This window comes from Arachis ipaensis, chromosome B10 (genome assembly GCF_059453495.1).
Source record: "Arachis ipaensis isolate K30076 ecotype BB chromosome B10, ASM5945349v1, whole genome shotgun sequence".
NCBI classification, from domain to species: Eukaryota; Viridiplantae; Streptophyta; class Magnoliopsida; order Fabales; family Fabaceae; genus Arachis; species Arachis ipaensis.
This window is the reverse complement of record NC_142435.1, coordinates 128642485-128649070: the sequence shown is the minus strand read 5'-3', so window position 1 is coordinate 128649070 and position 6586 is coordinate 128642485. Positions and strand designations below refer to the sequence as shown.

Below are 6586 nucleotides of genomic sequence, written 5' to 3'. Positions count from 1 at the left end.
AACAGCAGAGCTCCACACCTTAATCTATGGAGTGTAGAAACTCTACCGTTAAAAATACATAAGTGAAAGGTCCAGGCATGGCCGAATGGCCAGCCCCTCTGATCTAAGAGCCAGGCATCCAAAGATATTCAAAGATACAATCCCGGATTCAAAGATGTTCCAAAGATGTCTAATACAATAGTAAAACGTCCTATTTATAATAAACTAGTTACTAGGGTTTACAGAAGTAAGTAATTGATGCATAAATCCAATTCCGGGGCCCACTTGGTGTGTGCTTAGGCTGAGCTTGAAGTCTACACGTGGAGAGGTCTTTCTTGGAGTTGAACACTAGCTTTTGTGCCAGTTTGGGCGTTGAACTCCACTTTGCAACTTGTTTCTGGCGCTGGACGCTAGAATTGGGCAGAGAGCTGGTGTTGAACGCCAGTTTGCATCATCTAAACTTGGGCAAAGTATGGACTATTATATATTGCTGGAAAGCCCTGGATGTCTACTTTCTAACGCAATTGGAAGCGCACCATTTCGAGTTCTGTAGCTCCAGAAAATCCATTTTGAGTGCAGGGAGGTCAGAATCCAACAACATCAGCAGTCCTTCTTCAACCTCTGAATCTGATTTTTGCTCAAGTCCCTCAATTTCAGCCAGAAAATACCTGAAATCACAGAAAAACACACAAACTCATAGTAAAGTCCAGAAATGTGAATTTAACATAAAAACAAATGAAAACATCCCTAAAAGTAACTAGATTCTACTAAAAACATACTAAAAACAATGCCAAAAAGCGTATAAATTATCCGTTCATCACAACACCAAACTTAAATTGTTGCTTGTCCCCAAGCAACTGAAAATCAAATAGGATAAAAAGAAGAGAATATACTATAAATTCCAAACTATCAATGAAATATAGCTTCAATCAGATGAGCGGGACTTGTAGCTTTTTGCCTCTTGAATAGTTTTGGCATCTCACTTTATCCATTGAGGTTCAGAATGATTGGCATCTATAGGAACTCAGAGTTCAGATAGTGTTATTGATTCTCCTAGTTCAGTATGATGATTCTTGAACACAGCTGTTTTATGAGTCTTGGCCGTGACCCTAAGCACTTTGTTTTCCAGTATTACCACCGGATACATAAATGCCACATACACATAACTGGGTGAACCTTTTCAGATTGTGACTCAGCTTTGCTAAAGTCCCCAATTAGAGGTTTCCAGGGTTCTTAAGCACACTTTTTTTTTCGCTTTGGACCTTGACTTTAACCGCTCAGTCTCAAGTTTTCACTTGACACCTTCACGCCACAAGCACATGGTTAGGGACAGCTTGATTTAGTTGCTTAGGCCAGGATTTTATTCCTTTAGGCCCTCCTATCCACTGATGCTCAAAGCCTTGGGATCCTTTTTATTACCCTTGCCTTTTGGTTTTAAGGATTACTGGCTTTTTGCTCTTGCCTTTCAGTTTTAAGAGCTTTGGCTTTTTCTGCTTGCTTTTTCTTTTTTTTTTCTATTTTTTTTGCTATTTTTTTTTCTGCAAGCTTTGTTCTTTGCTGCTTTTTCTTGCTTCAAGAATCATTTTTATGATTTTTCAGATTATCAGATAACATGTCTCATTGTCATCATTCTTTCAAGAGCCAACATATTTAACATTCTTAAACAACAACTTCAAAATATATATGCACTGTTCAAGCATTCATTCAGAAAACAAGAAGCATTGTCACCACATCAATATAATTAAACTAAGTTCAAGGATAAATTCGAAACTCATGTACTTCTTGTTCTTTTGAATTAAAACATTTTTTTCATTTAAGAGAGGTGATGGATTCATAGAACATTCATAACTTTAAGACAAAGTTACTAACTACTAATGATCATGTAATGAAGACACAAACATGGATAAGCACTTAACATAGAAAACGAAAAACAGAGAATGTAAGAACAAGGAATGAGTCCACCTTAGTGATGGTGGCGTTTCCTTCTTGAGGAACCAATGATGTCCTTGAGCTCTTCTATGTCTCTTCCTTGTCTTTGTTGCTCCTCCCTCATTGCTTTTTGATCTTCTCTTATTTCATGAAGGATGATGGAGTGCTCTTGATGTTCCACCCTTAGTTGTCCCATGTTGGAACTTAATTCTCCTAGGGAGGTTTTGATTTGCTCCCAATAGTTTTGTGGAGGGAAATGCATTTGAGGCATCTCTGGGATCTCATGGTGATGAGCTTCATGCGTCTCTTGAGATCCATGAATGGGCTCTCTTGCTTGCTCCATCCTTTTCTTAGTGATGGGCTTCTCTTCCTCAATGGGAATGTCTCCTTCTATGAAAGCTCCAGCTGAGTAACATAGATGGCAAATAAGATGAGGAAAAGCTAGCCTTGCCCCAGGAGAGGGCTTTTCGGCTATTTTGTAGAATTCAAGGGAGATGACTTCATGAACTTCTACTTCCTCTCCAATCATGATGCTATGAATCATGATGGCCCGATCCACAGTAACTTCGGATCGGTTGCTAGTGGGGATGATGGAGCGTTGTATGAACTCTAACCATCCTCTAGCTACAGGCTTGAGGTCCAGTCTTCTTAGTTGAATCGGCTTGCCTTTGGAGTCCATCTTCCATTGAGCTCCTTCCACACATATGTCCATGAGGACTTGGTCCAACCTTTGATTAAAGTTGACCCTTCTAGTGTAGGGACGTGCATCTCCTTGCATCATAGGCAAGTTAAATGCCAACCTCACATTTTCCGGGCTAGAATCTAAGTATTTTCCCCGAACCATGGTGATATAATTCTTTGGGTCCGGGTTCTTACTTTGATCATGGTTCCTAGTGATCCATGCATTGGCATAGAACTCTTGAACCATTAGGATGCCGACTTGTTGGATGGGTTTTGTTAGAACTTCCCAACCTCTTCTTTGGATTTCATGTCGGATCTCCGGATACTCATTTCTCTTGAGTTTGAAAGGGACCTCGGGGATCACCTTCTTCTTGGCCACACCATCATAGAAGTGGTCTTGATGGGCTTTGGAGATGAACCTTTCCATCTCCCATGACTCAGAGGTGGAAGCTTTTGTCTTCCCTTTCCCTTTTCTAGAGGATTCTCCGGTCTTAGGTGCCATCAATGGTAATGGAAAAACAAAAAGCTTATGCTTTTACCACACCAAACTTAGAATGTTGCTCGCCCTCGAGCAAGAGAAGAAAGAATAATAGAAGAAGAAGAAGAAAATATGGAGAGGAGGGGGAATGTGTGTTTCGGCCAAGAAGAGCAAAGAGGGTTGTGTTGTGTGAAAATGATGAAGAATGGAGGGTTATATATAGGGAAGGGAGGGGGTGGTAAGGTTCAGCCATTTAGGGTGGGGTGGGTGGGAAATTGGTTTTGAATTTTGAAGGTAGGTGGAGTTTATGAGGTAGGTTTATGGGGAAGAGTGGATGGATGTGAGTGGTGAAGTGGTGATAGGGAAGAGAGATTGAGGTGATTGGTGAGGAGTTTTGGGAAAGAGTGTTTATGGGATTGTGTGAAAGAGTGGTGAGAAGAAGTGAGTGGAGGTAGGTGGGGATCCTGTGGGGTCCACAGATCCTGAGGTGTTCAAGGATTTACAACCTTGCACCAAATTGGGCATGCAAAATGCCCTTGCACACAACTCTGGGCGTTCAGCGCCAGATTGGTGCTTGTTCTGGGCGTTGAACGCCCATTTGTTGCCCATATCTGGCGTTGAACGCCAGAACCATGCTTGTTCTGGGCGTTCAGCGCCAGCTCTTCTCCAGGGTACAATTCTGGCATTCAAACGCCCAAATGCTGCCCATTTCTGGCGTTCAGCGCCAGAACCATGCTCTGTTCTGGCGTTGAACGCCCAAAACATGCTTCTTACTGGCGTTTAAACGCCAGTAAGGTCTTCCTCCAGGGTGTGATTTTTCTTTTGCTTTTTTTTTATTCCGTTTTCAATTTTTTTATTTATTTTGTGACTCCACATGATCATGAACCTAATAAAACATGAAAAACAATGAAAATAGAAATTAGATAAATAAAAATTGGGTTGCCTCCCAACAAGCGCTTCTTTAATGTCAATAGCTTGATAGTGGGCTCTCATGAAGCCTCACAGATGTTCAGAGCATTGTTGAGACTCCCCAACACCAAACTTAGAGTTTGACTGTGGGGGCTCTGGTTGAATCTGCAATGAGAGAAGCTTACTGTGCTTCCTCTCCATGGGTAAAGAGAGAGATCCTTGAGTTTTAAACACAAGGTTGTCCTCATTTAATTGAAGGATCAATTCTCCTCTGTCCACATCAATCACAGCTCTTGCTGTGGCTAGGAAGGGTCTTCCAAGGATGATGAATTCATCCTCATCCTTTCCAGTATCCAGGACTATGAAATCAGCAGGGATGTAAAGGCCTTCAACCTTTACTAGCACGTCCTCTACTTGTCCATAGGCCTGTTTTCTTGAATTGTCTGCCATCTCTAATGAGATTTTGGCAGCTTGCACCCCATAGATTCCCAGTTTCTCTATTACAGAGAGGGGCATGAGGTTTATTCCTGAACCAAGGTCACACAGAGCCTTTTCAAAGATCATGGTGCCTATGGTACAAGGTATTATGAACTTTCCAGGATCCTGTTTCTTCTGAGGCAATGTCAGTTGATCCAGATCACTTAGTTCATTGGTGAACAAGGGAGGTTCATCTTCCCACGTCTCAATACCAAATAATTTGGCATTCAGCTTCATGATTGCACCAAGGTACTTGGTGACTTGCTCCTCAGTAACATCCTCATTCTCTTCAGAAGAGGAATACTCATCAGAGCTCATGAATGGCATAAGGAGGTTTAATGGAATCTCTATGGTCTCTAGGTGAGCCTCAGATTTCTTTGGTTCTTCAGAGGGAAGCTCCTTATTGATCACTGGACGTCCCAGGAGGTCTTCCTCACTGGGATTCACGTCCTCTCCTTCCTTTACAGGTTCGGCCATGGTGATCAATTCAATGGCCTTGCACTCTCCTCTTGGATTTTCTTCTGTATTGCTTGGGAGAGTACTAGGAGGGATTTCAGTGATCCTTTTACTTAGCTGGCCCACTTGTGCTTCCAAATTTCTAATGGAAGACCTTGTTTCATTCATGAAACTTACAGTGGCCTTAGATAGATCAGAGACTAAGTTTGCTAAATTAGAGGTATTTTGTTCAGAGTTCTTTGTCTGTTGCTGAGTGGATGATGGAAAAGGTTTGCTATTGCTAAACCTATTTCTTCCACCATTATTAAAGCCTTGTTGAGGCTTTTGATCCTTCCATGAGAAATTTGGATGATTTCTCCATGATGGATTATAGGTGTTTCCATATGGTTCACCCATGTAATTCACCTCTGCTATAGTAGGGTTCTCAGGATCATAAGCTTCTTCTTCAGAAGATGCCTCTTGAGTACTGTTGGATGCAGCTTGCATTCCATGCAGACTCTGCGAAATCATATTGACTTGCTGAGTCAATATTTTGTTATGAGCCAGTATGGCATTCAGATTATCAATTTCAAGAACTCCCTTCTTCATAGGCGTCGCATTACTCACAGGATTCCTCTCAGAAGTGTACATGAACTGGTTATTAGCAACCATGTCAATGAGTTCTTGAGCTTCTGCAGGCGTTTTCTTTAGGTGAATGGATCCACCTGCAGAAGTGTCCAATGACATCTTTGATAGCTCAGATAAACCATCATAGAATATATCCAGGATGGTCCATTCTGAAAGCATGTCAGAAGGACACTTTTTGGTCAGTTGCTTGTATCTCTCCCAAGCTTCATAGAGGGATTCACCTTCTTTCTGTCTGAAGGTTTGAACATCTACTCTAAGCTTGCTCAGCTTTTGAGGAGGAAAGAACTTGGCTAAGAAATCCGTGACCAGCTTATCCCAAGAGTTCATGCTGTCTTTGGGTTGAGAGTCCAACCACACTCTAGCTCTGTCTCTTACAGCAAAAGGGAAAAGCATGAGCCTGTAGACTTCAGGATCTACTCCATTAGTCTTAACAGTATCACAAATCTGCAAGAATTCAGTTAAGAACTGAAAAGGATCTTCAGATGGAAGTCCATGAAACTTGCAGTTCTGCTGCATCAGAGAAACTAGCTGAGGTTTCAGCTCAAAGTTGTTTGCTCCAATGGCAGGAATGGAGATGCTTCTTCCATGTAAATTGGAATTAGGTGCAATAAAGTCACCAAGCATTCTCCTTGCATTATTGTTGTTGGGTTCGGCTGCCATCTCCTTTACTTGTTCGAAATTTTCAATAAGGTTGTCTCTGGATTGTTGTAATTTGACTTCTCTTAGTTTTCTCTTCAGAGTCCTTTCAGGTTCTGGATCAGCTTCAACAAGAATGCCTTTTTCCTTGTTCCTGCTCATAAGAAAGAGAAGAGAACAAGAAAAGAAGAGGAATCCTCTATGTCACAGTAAAGAAGTTCTTTATTGTTAGTAGAAGAAGAAAAGGAATAGGGGTGAAGAAGAATGAAGAATCCAAACACAAGGGTAAGGATAGGAGCAGTGATGTGAGATGAAGAGAAGTGTTAGTAGATGAATAAATAATTGGAAGGAGATGAGGTAGAAGAATTTTCGAAAATTATTTTTGAAAAAGGGTTAGTGATTTTCGAAAATAGT

The 6586-nt window shown here is 41.3% G+C and overlaps 1 non-coding gene across 1 annotated transcript; it reads left to right on the top strand.

Moving 5' to 3' along the window:
- Window positions 1-5689: 5689 nt before the first annotated feature.
- Window positions 5690-5797, top strand: LOC148581676 (small nucleolar RNA R71). The gene has a single exon (XR_015895530.1). It is a non-coding gene; the product is annotated as a small nucleolar RNA R71 (small nucleolar RNA).
- The last annotated feature ends 789 nt before the right edge of the window (window positions 5798-6586 follow it).